General features: G+C 51.3%; 1 non-coding gene across 1 annotated transcript; it reads right to left on the reverse strand.

Annotated features, from left to right (window-relative positions):
- Positions 1-12,452: 12,452 nt before the first annotated feature.
- On the reverse strand, positions 12,453-12,616 carry LOC148140602 (U1 spliceosomal RNA). The gene has a single exon (XR_015753176.1). It is a non-coding gene; the product is annotated as a U1 spliceosomal RNA (small nuclear RNA).
- Between the last annotated feature and the right edge of the window lie 2,654 nt (positions 12,617-15,270).

A 15,270-nucleotide genomic window follows, 5' to 3' on the forward strand; every position in this document is an offset into this window, starting at 1 on the left:
GTCCCTCAGCCCAGTGTGACAGTGTCTCGGCCTGGTCCCTCAGCCCAGTGTGGCAGTGTCTCGGCCTGCTCCCTCAGCCCAGTGTGGTAGTGTCTCAGCCTGCTCCCTCAGCCCAGTGTGGCAGTGTCTCGGTCTGGTCCCTCAGACCAGTGTGGCAGTGTCTCAGCCTGGTCCCTCAGCCCAGTGTGACAGTGTCTCAGCCTGCTCCCTCAGCCCAGTGTGGTAGTGTCTCAGCCTGCTCCCTCAGCCCAGTGTGGTAGTGTCTCAGCCTGCTCCCTCAGCCCAGTGTGGTAGTGTCTCAGCCTGCTCCCTCAGCCCAGTGTGGCAGTGTCTCGGTCTGGTCCCTCAGCCCAGTGTGGCAGTGTCTCAGCCTGGTCCCTCAGCCCAGTGTGACAGTGTCTCGGCCTGTTCCCTCAGCCCAGTGTGACAGTGTCTCGGCCTGGTCCCTCAGCCCAGTGTGGCAGTGTCTCGGCCTGCTCCCTCAGCCCAGTGTGGCAGTGTCTCAGCCTGCTCCCTCAGCCCAGTGTGGCAGTGTCTCGGCCTGGTCCCTCAGCCCAGTGTGGCAGTGTCTCGGCCTTGTCCCTCAGCCCAGTGTGGCAGTGTCTCAGCCTGCTCCCTCAGCCCAGTGTGGCAGTATCTCGGCCTGCTCCCTCAGCCCAGTGTGGCAGTGTCTCGGCCTGGTCCCTCAGCCCAGTGTGGCAGTGTCTCAGCCTGCTCCCCCGGCCCAGTGTGTCAGAGTCTCGGCCTGCTCCCTCAGCCCAGTGTGGCAGTGTCTCGGCCTGGTCCCTCAGCCCAGTGTGGCAGTGTCTCAGCCTGGTCCCTCAGCCCAGTGTGGCAGTGTCTCGGCCTGCTCCCTCAGCCCAGTGTGGCAGTGTCTCGGCCTGGTCCCTCAGCCCAGTGTGGCAGTGTCTCGGCCTGGTCCCTCAGCCCAGTGTGGCAGTATCTCGGCCTGCTCCCCCGGCCCAGTGTGGCAGAGTCTCGGCCTGCTCCCTCAGCCCAGTGTGGCAGTGTCTCGGCCTGCTCTCTCAGCCCAGTGTGGCAGTGTCTCGGCCTGGTTACTCAGCCCAGTGTGGCAGTGTCTCGGCCTGCTCCCTCAGCCCAGTGTGGCAGTGTCTCGGTCTGGTCCCTCAGCCCAGTGTGGCAGTGTCTCAGCCTGGTCCCTCAGCCCAGTGTGGCAGTGTCTCGGCCTGGTCCCTCAGCCCAGTGTGGCAGTGTCTCGGCCTGGTCCCTCAGCCCAGTGTGGCAGTGTCTCGGCCTGGTACCTCAGCCCAGTGTGGCAGTGTCTCGGTCTGGTCACTCAGCCCAGTGTGGCAGTGTCTCGGCCTGGTCCCTCAGCCCAGTGTGGCAGTGTCTCGGCCTAGTCCCTCAGCCCAGTGTGGCAGTGTCTCGGCCTGGTCCCTCAGCCCGGTGTGGCAGCATCTCGGCCTGCTCCCTCAGCCCAGTGTGGCAGTGTCTCGGTCTGGTCCCTCAGCCCAGTGTGGCAGCGTCTCGGCCTGGTCCCTCAGCCCAGTGTGGCAGTGTCTCGGCCTGGTCCCTCAGCCCAGTGTGGCAGTGTCTCGGCCTGCTCCCTCAGCCCAGTATGGCAGCATCTCGGCCTGCTCCCTCAGCCCAGTGTGGCAGTGTCTTGGCCTGGTCCCTCAGCCAAGTGTGGCAGTGTCTCGGCCTGCTCCCCCGGCCCAGTGTGGCAGTGTCTCAGACTGGTACCTCAGCCAAGTGTGGCAGTGTCTCGGCCTGCTCCCCCGGCCCAGTGTGGCAGTGTCTCGGCCTGGTCCCTCAGCCCAGTGTGGCAGTGTCTCGGCCTGGTCCCTCAGCCCAGTGTGGCAGTGTCTCGGCCTGCTCCCTCAGCCCAGTGTGGTAGTGTCTCGGCCTGCTCTCTCAGCCCAGTGTGGCAGTGTCTCGGCCTGCTCCCTCAGCCCAGTGTGGCAGTGCCTCGGCCTGCTCTCTCAGCCCAGTGTGGCAGTGTCTCGGCCTGCTCCCTCAGCCCAGTGTGGCAGTGTCTCGGCCTGCTCCCTCAGCCCAGTGTGGCAGTGTCTCGGCCTGCTCCCTCAGCCCAGTGTGGCAGTGTCTCGGCCTGGTCCCTCAGCCCAGTGTGGCAGTGTCTCGGCCTGCTCCCTCAGCCCAGTGTGGCAGTGTCTCAGCCTGGTCCCTCAGACCAGTGTGGCAGTGTCTCGGCCTGGTCCCTCAGCCCAGTGTGGCAGTGTCTCGGCCTGGTCCCTCAGCCCAGTGTGGCAGTGTCTCAGCCTGCTCCCCCGGCCCAGTGTGGCAGTGTCTCGGCCTGCTCCCTCAGCCCAGTGTGGCAGTGTCTCGGCCTGCTCCCTCAGCCCAGTGTGGCAGTGTCTCAGCCTGCTCCCCCGGCCCAGTGTGGCAGTGTCTCGGCCTGCTCCCTCAGCCCAGTGTGGCAGTGTCTCGGCCTGCTCCCTCAGCCCAGTGTGGCAGCATCTCGGCCTGCTCTCTCAGCCCAGTGTGGCAGTGTCTCGGCCTGGTCCCTCAGCCCAGTGTGGCAGTGTCTCGGCCTGCTCCCTCAGCCCAGTGTGGCAGTGTCTCAGCCTGGTCCCTCAGACCAGTGTGGCAGTGTCTCGGCCTGGTCCCTCAGCCCAGTGTGGCAGTGTCTCGGCCTGGTCCCTCAGCCCAGTGTGGCAGTGTCTCGGCCTGGTCCCTCAGCCCAGTGTGGCAGTGTCTTGGCCTGGTCCCTCAGCCCAGTGTGGCAGTGTCTCAGCCTGCTCCCCCGGCCCAGTGTGGCAGTGTCTCGGCCTGCTCCCTCAGCCCAGTGTGGCAGTGTCTCGGCCTGCTCCCTCAGCCCAGTGTGGCAGCATCTCGGCCTGCTCTCTCAGCCCAGTGTGGCAGTGTCTCGGCCTGATCCCCCGGCCCAGTGTGGCAGTGTCTCAGCCTGCTCCCCCGGCCCAGTGTGGCAGTGCCTCGGCCTGGTCCCTCAGCCCAGTGTGGCAGTGTCTCGGCCTGGTCCCTCAGCCCAGTGTGGCAGTGTCTCGGCCTGCTCCTTCAGCCCAGTGTGGCAGTGTCTCGGCCTGCTCCCTCAGCCCAGTGTGGCAGTGTCTCGGCCTGCTCCCTCAGCCCAGTGTGGCAGTGTCTCGGCCTGGTCCCTCAGCCCAGTGTGGCAGTGTCTCGGCCTGCTCCCTCAGCCCAGTGTGGCAGTGTCTCGGCCTGGTCCCTCAGCCCAGTGTGGCAGCGTCTCGGTGTGTGAGTGGGTCCTGCTGGGCCATGTCCCAGAGGGACCAGAAGGAGATCACAGAGGTGACAGCTTCAGCATTACCAACAACGATGGAGAGCGAGCGATGAGGGAGGTCCCCGGTAACTGCAGCAGTGGGATCGATAACAGGCAGCTGAGGTCTCGCACAGAGCGAGGTAAGCGGGGGTCTCATCAAAGACTGCTGAACCTTTAACTGAATGCCTTTGTTTTCCGAAGGGCTTTAATTTTAACCATTACCTCATTTCTTTATTTTTCAAAATTAAAAAAAATCCCACAACACCAGGTTATAGTCCATCAGGTTTATTTGGGAGTGCCAGCTTTTGGAGCACTGCCCCTTCATCTGGTACCTGTGGAGCAGGATCATGTGACACAGAATTTATCGCAAAAAATCATAGTGTCAAACAACTCAAACGATGTATTGAACAAGTCTAGATTGCTGTTAAGTCATTCATCTTTTAGAATGGGTTGCAGGTTCCGATTCACTGATATGCAAATCCCAGAACTTCTTTCAAGTCACATTCTTGAGATAACTTAAGGTTTTATAAAAAACGGTGACAGCTGAGACAATGCATTAAAGATGTGGGGTTAGAAACTGTATCTATTCCCATCTTGAGTCAGACTGGTTCTATTTTCAAAGTAGGAATTTATAAAATGTCTCCTGGATTGACTGCCTGCTGATTGTGTTCTTTTTGAATAAAATAGAATGAATCTGCAAATATAATTCTGCAAATGCAATTTCACCTCACAGAGAGACTTATATATGTGAGTGTGTGTGTGTGTGTGTGAGTGTGTGAGAGAGAGAGAGAGAGAAAATGTGTGTGTGTGATGGAGTATATGCTTGTGAGTCTTTATTTTTCAACTTATTCTGTGAAAGTAATGTGTAACTTTTTAAAGTCCTTAAAGAATACAGAGGAACTTCGATTATCCAGATATCAATTATCCGAAGTTTGAATTATCCGAAGAAGATCTCAAGGTCCTGCAGAAACGTTATATCCAAGAGGTGAGTGAATTCGGATTACCTGTACTGAAGGACGTGTGAAAACGCTGGCAAGACCAGAGAAGCATAAGCAGCTCCAGCATCAGTGACTGGATGGTTTTTACGTAAGGGTTAGTTACACAGCCCTTTGCAAATGCTAGTGCTTTATTCCTATCACTTTATCGGGCCGTTCATGAACAAAATGGCAGGGAAAATAAACGCATGCCCGAGGCGAGGCAACTGTCTCTCTCTCGTGTTCTTGGAAACCGACAAATGCTCTCGTGATTGTAGACGCTGTTCGGGACTCTGTTTGATGCTGGGATTTCATATACAGTACAGAGGGGCAGGCACTATTTCGTTCAGATAATTGATTATTCGGTTAATTGATTCAATGCCTTTCCTCTGGGACTCAGAGTTTTCTGTTAAGTCTGCTCCCTGATCAGGAGACGAGGCAGCAGCAAACCGCTCCCTCTGGCAGCTCCTTCCCTCCACGTACCACCCTCTGGGTGAAAATGTTGCCCCTTAGGTCCCTTTTAAATCTTTCCCCTCTCATCTTCGCTGTTTACTCCAATTTTGATGTTATCTACAAACTTACTAACAATACCTCCTATGCTCACATCCAAATCATTTATATAAATGACTAAAAACAGTGGACCCAGCACCGATCCTTGTGGCACTCCACTGGTCACAGGCCTCCAGTCTGAAAAGCAACCCTGCACCACCACCTTCTATCTCCTACCTTCGAGCCAGCTCTGTATCCAAGTGGCTAGTTCTCCCTGTATTGCATGAGATCTAACCTTGCTAGCAGGTCTACCATGAGGAACATTGTCGAACGCCTTACTGAAGTCCACATAGATCACGTCCACCGCTCTGCCCTCATCAATCCCTCATCAATGTTACTTCTTCAAAAAACTCAATCAAGTCACGAGACATGATTTCCCACGCACAAAGCCACGCTGACTGTCCTTAATCAGTCCTTGCCTTTCCAAATTCAGGTACAGCCTGTCCCTCAGGACTCCCTCCAACAACTTGCCCACCACCAACATCAGGCTCACTGGTCTGTAGTCCCCTGGCTTCTCCTTACCACCATTCTTCAACAGTAGCACCACGTTAGCCAACCTCCAGTCTTCCAGCACCTCACCTGTGGCTATCGATGATACAGATATCTCAGCAAAAGGCCCAGCAATCACTTGCTTAGCTTGCCACAGCGTTCTAGGGTACACCTGATAAGGTCCGGGGGATTTATCCACTTTTATGTGTTTCGAGACATCCAACACCTCTTCCTCTGTAATGTGGACATTTTTTAAAATGTCACCATCTATTTCCTTACTTTCTGTGTCTTCCATTTCCTCCTTCATGAGAAACATCATGCAAACTACTTGTTCAGTATCTCCCCAGTCTCCTGCGGCTCCATACATAGACCGTCTTGCTGATCTTTGAGGGGCCCTATTCTCTCCCTAGTTACCCCTTTGTTATTAATGTATTTATAAACTCCCTTTGGATTCTTCTTAACCTTACTTGCTAACACTATCTCATGTCCCCTTTTTGCCCTCCTGATTTCTCTCTCAAGTATACTCCTACTGCCTTTATACTCTTCCAAGGATTCACTCGATCTCTGCTGTCTGTACCTGGCATATGCTTCCTTTTTTTTTTTCCTTTATTAAAACCTCAATTTCTCTCATCATCCAGCATTCCCTACAGCTATCAGCCTTCCCTTTCATCTGAACAGGAATGCAGTATACTTTCTCTGGACTTTCATTTCCTCATTTTTGAAGGCTTCCCATTTTCCAGCTGTCCCTTTGACCTGCGAACATCTATTCCCAATCAACGTTTGAAAGTTTTTGCCGAATACCATCAAAATTGACCTTCCTCCCAATGTAGAAATTCAACTTTTAGATGTGGTCTATCCTTTTCCATCACTATTTTAAAAATTCCTCTCCATCTAAATCCTTAACACTATGGCAGTCCCAGTCTATGTTTGGAAATTTAAAATCTCCTACTATAACCACCCTATTATTTTTATAGGTAACTGAGATCTCCTTACAAATTTGTTTCGCAATTTCCCTCTGACTATGATGGGATCTATAATGCAATCCCAATAAGGTGACCATCCCTTTCTTATTCCTCCGTTCCACCCAAATAACTTCCTTTGATGTATTCCCAGGAATATCCTCCCTTAGTCCAGTAGTCATGGGATCCCTTATCAAAAACACCACTCCCCCTCCTCTTTTGCCTCCCTTTCTGTCCTTCCTGTAGCATTTGTATCTGAGAACATTAAGCTGCCAGTCCCATCCCTGAGCCATGTTTCTGTAATTGCTATGATATCCCAGTCCCATGTTCCTAACCATACCCTGAGTCCATCTGCCTTCCCTGTTAGGCCCCTTGCATTGAAATGAATGCATTTTAGTTGATCAGTCCTACCTTGTTCTCGACTTTATCCCTGCCTGCCCTGACTGTTTGACTCGCTTCTTCTCTCAACTGTACCAGTCTCAGATTGATCTCTTTCCTCACTATCTCCCTGGGTTCCATTCACCACCACCCCTCCCCCACCTTGCTAGTTTAAATCCCCCCGAGCAGCTCTCGCAAATCTCCCTGTCAGTATATTAGTCCCCTTCCAATTTAGGTGCAATCCGTCCTTCTTGTCCAGCTCACGTCAACCCAGAAGAGATTGCAATGATCCAAAAATGTGAACTCTTCACCCCTGCACCAGCTCCTCAGCCCATCATTCATCTGCTCTATCCTCCTAATCCTACCCTCACTAGCTCATAGCACCGGGAGTAAACCAGATATTACTATCCTCAAGGACATACTTTTTCAATTCCTGCCGAACCGTCTGTATTCTCCCTTCAGAATCATATCCTTTTCCCTTCCTGTGTCGTTAGTTTGAGATTAGATGAGATTCCCTACAGTGTGGAAACAGGCCCTTCAGCCCAACCAGTCCACACTGACCCTCCGAAGAGCAACCCACCCAAACCCATTTCCCTCTGACGAATGCACCTCACACTACGGGCAATTCACCGACCTGCACATCTTTGGACTGTGGGAGGAAACCGGAGCACCCGGAGGAAACCCACGCAGACACGGGGAGAATGTGCAAGTTTCACACAGACAGTTGCCCGAGGCTGGAATCGAACCTGGGACCCTGGTGCTTTGCGGTAGCAGTGCTAACCAGTTCCAATATGTGCAATGATCCCCTGCTGGTCCCTCTCTCCTTTCAGATCATTCTGCATCCTCTCTGAGACATCCTTGATCCTGGCACCAGGGAGGCAACATACCATTGTGGTTTTCACTGCTGGCAGCACAAACGTCTGCCTGTGTTTCTAGCGAGAGAGTCCCCTACCACAATCGATCACTTGGAACCTGACATACCACACATTATATTCGAGCTGTTCTCAGTACCAGAAATTGGCTGTTCGTGCTACATACCCTTGAGAGTCCATCACCCCCTACATTTTCCAAAACACCATACTTGTTTGAGATGGGGATAGTCACAGGAGAGTCCTGAACTACTTGCCTATCCCTCCTACCTTTCCTGGTTTTAACCCATCTATATAACTACAACTGCAGCTTTCCTCCCTTCCTATAACTGCCATCCATCACACCCCCTTGGTCTTGTAAATTCCTCATTTGCCTCCCACTAAACTCGAACTGATCCATGTGATCTGATAGGATTCGCAACTAAAGACACTTCCTGCAGACATAATCATCAGTAACATGGAAACTCCCCCTGAACTCCCACATCCAACAGGAGGAGCACGTCACTCTACTTTTGTCCATCTTTGCTCCTTCATAATCCACAGACCCTGAAAGTAACACCGTCTTATTGCTCTTAAAAATACACCTCCAGGCTAATTTTGTACTTATGGTTGATATTTTTAAAATTTAATCAAGAGACAGAACTCAGTAAAACATTGAATCAAGAAATAACCCACTCTGGTCATTACTCTAGATCTACAGCAAGGTTACATGTAAAAACCACACACTTATCTGTTCCTGTGCTGTGACCTCTCCAACACCAGTTCCTCCAAGATCAACTGTGAATCTCACTGTACGTTAATTATTCCTAGATGCACTCTGATGTCCAGAGATACATGAATTCAGTCAGCAAAGACAGTAACTGTGCAGATTCACTGCTGGGTCAGGCAGCAGTGTAGGTTTCTTTCTCTCTCTCCCTCACTGAACACATGGTCACTGCCTTTGTCTGTCTTCCTCCTTTTAAAAGTGCTGTTGTTTTGATCTTTTCTCCCCAAAGTTCCAAAACGATGTAACAGTTTATAAAACAGTAATTGCTGCTCATGGAATTCGAGGAAATCACCTCTAACACCTAAAATGCCTCAAAAAAAGGAGCAGGTCTTACAGACACAAATTTTTCCCGTCCTCCATCTTGGATTACCCAGGATCCTTTTGTGCGGTTAGGGCGGGGCATGGTGACACTTGATGGACAGCGGTATTTTTCCAAGTCGGGATGGTTGAGTGGCTTGGAAGGGAACTTGAAGGTGGTGGTGTTCCCATGTATCTGCTGCTCTTGTCCTTCGAGATGGCAGAGGGTATGGGTTTGGAAGCTGCTGTCCACGTGAATCCGTTTGAGGATGTGCTGCTATGGCTGTCACACATCTCCCTCTGGAGTGTGCCTTTGTAAAGGGAGTCTGGAGGGAGATGTAGTGGTTTATGTCGAGGTTTGTCCCGAGCAGCTCCATGCTCTCCGGGCTGTTCCCCGGGACACACACCGAGACAAACGTCGCCTGTGCCTGGAGGACCGTCACCTCGGTGAAAGACGCTCTTTGTTCTGCCCGAAACGTGTCGGTCTTCCAGGGCAAGGAGTTGACCCTGACCGAGTGTTGCAGACTGGCACATCCCAAGGTCCAGGCCTACGTGCTGAGGGACACACTGAAGCTTGGGGCAGCTGCGGTGGGGAAAGACCACCGTCTGGGGTCTTCCTACTGAAGTACAAACGGGATCTGTTCACTTTTGCGGCAAATGTGTGTAAATAGTCTCCTGCGTAGGTAAGAAATACCTTCGGCCTTACAACCGCAGGGAATGTCAGATTGAAGATTTGATATGCAAAGCCTGTACAGAACTGCTTTAGTACCTGTTTATGTAGATTCGGGTAATTTTTGTGAATAAAGTATATTTTTTACAATTTAAAAAACAGTGGTTCTCCCAGGATGAGGCTATCCCATTGCACCTCAGGTGTACGGATTCCTACTCAGATGTCTCAGAATGTGAGATACTTGCCTGTGAAATTTGTGATAATGGGGGACTGCGTTCGCGCTCTCCCCTGGTTTACAAACTAATAACAGATTGTATTTGCACATATCCAGCAGGTGGTGCCTGTTATCACAACGTGCATATGACTGCATTTCATGACCAGCAGCTGCTCTCTGTGCGTCGCTTAAATTCTACCCCCCACTCCATGGATGCTTAGTCCACCTTTTATTTTGTTCCACCCTGCAATAAATACTATGCTCAACAAAGAACAGTACAGGAACAGGCCCTCAGCCCCACCAAGTTCAGGCGACACAGGACACATTTCTAAATGAACCATCTTTGCCTCAAGGTGGTCCATAACCCTGTATTCCCTGCCTGATTGTATATCCATCAAGATGCCTCTTAAATATTGCAACAGTGTCAGCCTCTTCCATTTCCTTTAGCAGCACATTCCAGGCACTTAACACCATTGTCTCTCACACCCCCTTTTACTTCATAGAGTCAGACAGCACAGAAACAGACTCTTCAGCCCAACTCGTCCATGCTGACCAAGTTTCTCCACATTGCACTAGTCCCATTTGTCAGTCTTTGGCCCATATCCCTTTAAACCTTCCCTATTCATGTGTCTGTCCAAATGTCTTTGAAAGTTTGTAATTGTACTGCTGCCTCTGGTAGTTCACTCCACACACCAACCATCCTCAGTGTTAAAAAGTTACCCCTCAACTCTCTTTTAAATCTTTCTCCTCTCACCTTAAAAATATGCCCCCTAGTTTTGAACTCCCCCACCCGAGGGAAAAGACCTTCGCTATTCACCTTATTTATACCCTTCATGCTTTTATAAATCTCTGTAAGGTCACCCTTAACCCGTACACTCCAGTGAAGAAAGTCCCAGCTGATCCAGCCTCTCCTTATAACTCAAACCGCCAGTCTCAGTAACATCCTTGTAAATATTTTCTAAACCCTGTCCAATTTAATAACAAGCTTCCGATATAAGGTGCCAGAATCAGACACAGTATTCCAAAAGTGGCCTCACCAACATCCTGTACAACTGTAACATGACATCACTCCTTTCCTCAGTGGCCTGAGCATTGAAGGCAAACACGCTGAATTCCTTCTCAACCACCTTAGCTTTTTGTGACATAACTTTCAAAGAACTATGTACCTGAACCCCTAGGTCACTCTGTTCAACAACACTACCCAGGGCTCCACCATTAACTGCATCATCAGTCCTTGTTTGTTTTACCGAAATACAACACCTCACCTTTATCCAAATGAAACTCCATCTGCCACTCCTGGTGTCATCCGCAAACTTACTAACCATGCTTCCTAAATTCTCATCCAAATGGTCTCTATAAAGGACAAACAAGAGTGGCCCCTCCATCGAGCCCTGCAGAGCACCACTGGTCAAAGGCCTCCAGTCTGAAAAACAACCTTCCAACACCACCCTCTGTCTCCTACTCCCAAGCCAATTTGGCATCCAATTGATAAGCTCTCCCTGAATCCCATGTGATCGAACTTTACTAATTAGTCCACCATACGGAACCCTTGTCAGAGGCCTTGCTAATGTCGACGTAGACTCGACTGCTCTACCCTCATCTATATTCTTGATCATATTCTCAAAAATCTCAATCAAGTTTATGAGTCACAATTTCTGATGTGCAAAGCCATGCTGACTATCACGAATCATTCCTTGCCTTTCCAAATGCACATAAATCCTATCCCTCAGGATTCCCTCCAACAACTTACCCTCCACTGATGGCAAACTCACGGATCTATAGTTCCCAGGATTCTCCTTAATAGCGTTTCTTAAATAACGGCACAACATTAGCCACCCTCCAGTACCTCACCCGTGGCTGTAGACGATACAAATATCCCAGCTAATGGCCCCACAATTTCTTCCCGAGCTTCCCATCCACATTGAAGAATCATCGAATCTCTGCAGTGTGGAAGCAGACCATTTGGCCCAACAAGTCCACATCGACCCGCTGAAGACTATCCCACTCAAATCCATTTCCCCATTGCTTTACATTAACCTGCACATCTTTGGACTGAGAGAGGAAACCGGAGCACCCGGGGGAAACCCACACAGACACGGGGAGAATGTGGCAACTCTACACAGGCAGTCGCCCGATGCTGGAATGAAACCCGTGTCCCTGGTGCTGTGAAACAGTAGCGCTAACCATCAAGCCACCCTACGATTTAAAGTCTCTGCCTTATTGTTTAAGTGCACAGTTTCCAGCAACTGATCAGGATTAGTAAACTGGTTTTCCTCAGGCTGGTGGTTTTATTATACTGCTCTTTCCTTACCCAAGGTCTGGTAACTTCTGCCCAATCATTCCCACCCATCAGCCATTCAGCTGTCTGAGAGCCAATCAGATAGTTGTTGGCAGACAGAAAGTCTCTGTCATCGACAATAAGTCACCATTGTCCAGGAGGGGGCACTGCAGACTGATAGTTACGCCAAATTGCAAATTCTAACCGAGAAACAAAGCTTTTATATCCCAATGAAGTACCACTTCTCAGTTAGCCAATCTTTGGAAGCTGTGCAATTGAGGGAAAATGTGAATAACTATCATCACATTTGTCATTCAGACTCTTAAACCCAGACTGTACCCTTTACTCAGCACCGCCTCTTGAACTGTCCGACCTGTCCATCTTCCTTCCCATCTATCCGCTGCACTCTCCCGTCTGACTTATCACCATCTCCCCCAACCTGCATCCACCTATTGCCTTCCCAGCTACCTCCCCCCCCCGGCCTAACCCGCCATCCTCCGATATATCTCGGCGTAGCCGATTTGATGCTGCACACATTGATGCTGGCAATTTTTATAATCTCTCCGATAAATTGTTTGGGCCGAACAGCCTGCCTCCAAAACTGTAAACTTGTATAATTAGAAGAATAAGTGCACAGAGCTGAATATAAGAGAGGATGGTGTAAGACGTGCAGCATTATCTGTCGACTGAGGTGAAACTGAATTGAAGGTAGATGCTCGGTATATAGGAAGCTGTATGAAGCAGAGAGTGAGCGCCCTCTGTTGAATGATCTGCTTTTAGTTTGTAAACCAGGGGAGAGCGCGAACGCAGTCCCCCCCTACCACAAATTTTGCAGTCGAGTATCCCGCATTTGGGGACATCGCAGGCGTCAGCACACCCGAAGTGCAATGGGATAGCCTCGTCCTGGAAGAACCACCTTAGTGATCATGGTATCTCCCCTGCCAGGTAAGTATGCTTTATACTCTCACTCGCTCAAACCCAACAACAGCCCACATCTCTTACACTCACACTGACTGCATTTTCCAAAATCGAAAATTCACCTGCCTGAGGTTCCCTGTCTGCACAATAGCTCAATTTCTCACCTGGATCAAAGAACACCCGGAAAGGCTCATGTTTCACTGAATACTGCACTCACTGGGCGCCCTGAGAAGCTGCGCTAATTTGCATTTCTTCCTGAAACGGAATTTTTTTTAATTTCAAAAATATACTTTATTCATAAAATAATTTGATGGTCTGTACAATTGATCATGCCATACATATGTAAACATGTGCATACAGAGATCAAAACTTATCATTTTTATACATTTCTGTACATTTCTCAATCATATGCCCATATAATTAGCTGAGGCGTCAGCAGAGCCCAAATGACCACATGGGCCCCCTGTTCTTCGTTAGGCAGGCAGACTTTACACAGTGGTCTTTCCCCACCGCGCCTTGGCGGCAGCTGCCCCAAGCTTCAGTGCGTCCCTCAACACGCAGTCCTGGACCATGGAATGTGCCAGTCTGCAACACTCAGTCGGGGTCAACTCCTTCAGCTGGAAGATCAGCAGGTTTCGGACCACCCAGAGAGCGTCCTTCACCGAGTTGATGATCCTCCAGGCACAGTTGCATCTCGGTGTGCGTCCCGGGGAACAGGCCGTAGATCACGGAGTCCCACGTCACGGCGCTGCTCGGGACGAACCTCGACAAACACCACTGCATTCCTCAGAGGGATCGTCTTTCTCTGCTTGGGCGGTGCTGCCCTCCTTTTTCCCCACCGCGCTCTGTCCCTTCCTCTGGTGACGACCCTCCTTGCGCCCGTCCTCACCGTCTGAAGAGCTGCCTGTATCCTCGCCGTGTAGGTGTCGCTTCCCCCCTCGCTGGGTGGCTTTGGGAGGTTTCCTCTTCCTGCTTTTCACGGTAATCCAATCCTCTGCTTCCTTTGATCCCTTCTCTTCCATTTCCTCCGTCTGTCCTGAAGGAGCTTGGATCGGCTGCTGCATCTCCCCGCTGTCTGCCGTCTGCTCCGCTACAGCCTGCCCTTCCTTCTGGGTGCCTCCAGACACCGTTCCCGTGCTGTTTTGTGGTACCTTGCTGGTCTTGGGCGGTCCACGGCTCGCGTTGCCACCTCCGGCCATCTGTGCGTAGGTGGCAGCCCCTCGTCTTGGGCAGGCCTTGTACATGAGGCCCGCCTCTCCGCACAGATTACAGTTCTTGGCCTCCTTACATTCCTTGGTCGGGTGGCCTTCCTGCTTGCAGTTTCGGCAGACGGTCACCTTGCAATCTGCCGCCATGTGGCCTGACCTCCCGCAGGTTCGGCACACTTTTGGCTGCCCTGCGTACGTCAGGTAACCTCTGCTTCCTCCGATGGCAAAGCTGGAGGGTGGGTGGAGGATGTTCCCACTGGCATCGACCCTCAGGGTTACCCTGACCTGTCGTTTGCTGGTCCAGATCCCGAAAGGATCGACCACATCAGTACTCTCTCCCTCGACCTGGACGTATCTCCTCAAGAAGATCAGGACATCTGCTGCTGGGACGTGAGGGTTGTACATCTGGATTGTTACAACCCAACTCCTCTGCGCAGGAAGCACACACAATGGGACCGCCGACAAGATGGAGAACAGAGGTTCCCCTTCCTTCTCCTTGAAGACCTTCAGGAGCTGCTCGCAATTCTTCACGCTCCTGAAGGTCACATCGAAATAGGGAAATCCTGCAGGCAGTACACATCCGCTGCTTCGAACCCACAGCACTCCAGCAAAATCTTCTTCACAAACACCGTCCGATCGACCGGTGTGTGCTCCTCCACCTTCTTCACAGTCGCCCTGACTGTGTTGCGAATGCCCTGGCCAGGCCTGCGAGCGGCTGCTGAGGCCATAGCTCTGAGGTTGGCTGGTACCTGAATTGGCATTAGGCCGAAGCTGCCCTGTTGATCTTCCAGCTGAAGGAGTTGACCCCGACTGAGTGCTGCAGACTGGCACATTCCAAGGTCCAGGACTACGTGTTGTGGGACGCGCTGAAGCTTGGGGCAGCTGCCGCCAAGACGCGGTGGGGAAAGACCACTGTGTAAAGTCTGCCTGCCTTAACGAAGAACAGGGGGCCCACACAGTCATTTGGGCTCTGCTGACGCCTCAGCTAAAAATGTAACCGTACCGACCTATAAATAGGAATGATTACTCTGTTTTCGGTATGCAAACAAATGGAATGTTGACACATGTATGGCATGTCCAGTTGTACAGACCATCAAAGTATTTTATGAATAAAGTATATTTTTGAAATTAAAAAATAAGCCTTATTTGTGTGCTGCATAGAGCCATTTGCCGAGTCCATCAGGAAGGATGCGAGCCTGAGAGGGGTGACGATTCCTGGCAGCAGGGGCCTGCAGGTTAAGGCCTCCCTGTACATGGATGACGTCGCCGTTTTCTGCTCGGATCCGCTGTCCGTGCGCAGACTCATGTGCATTTGTGACCAGTTTGAACGGGCCTCAGGGGCCAAGTAAACCGAGGCAAGAGCGAGGCCATGCTCTTCGGGAACTGGGCCGACCAATCCTCGATCCCCTTCACCGTCAGGACCGACTGCATGAAGGTGCTGGGTATTTGGTTCGGAGGGGCTGGGGCGTGCGCCAAGTCTT

This window comes from Chiloscyllium plagiosum, unplaced genomic scaffold (assembly GCF_037043375.1).
Source record: "Chiloscyllium plagiosum isolate Xiang-an unplaced genomic scaffold, Cpla_swu_hap1 HiC_scaffold_35, whole genome shotgun sequence".
NCBI classification, from domain to species: Eukaryota; Metazoa; Chordata; class Chondrichthyes; order Orectolobiformes; family Hemiscylliidae; genus Chiloscyllium; species Chiloscyllium plagiosum.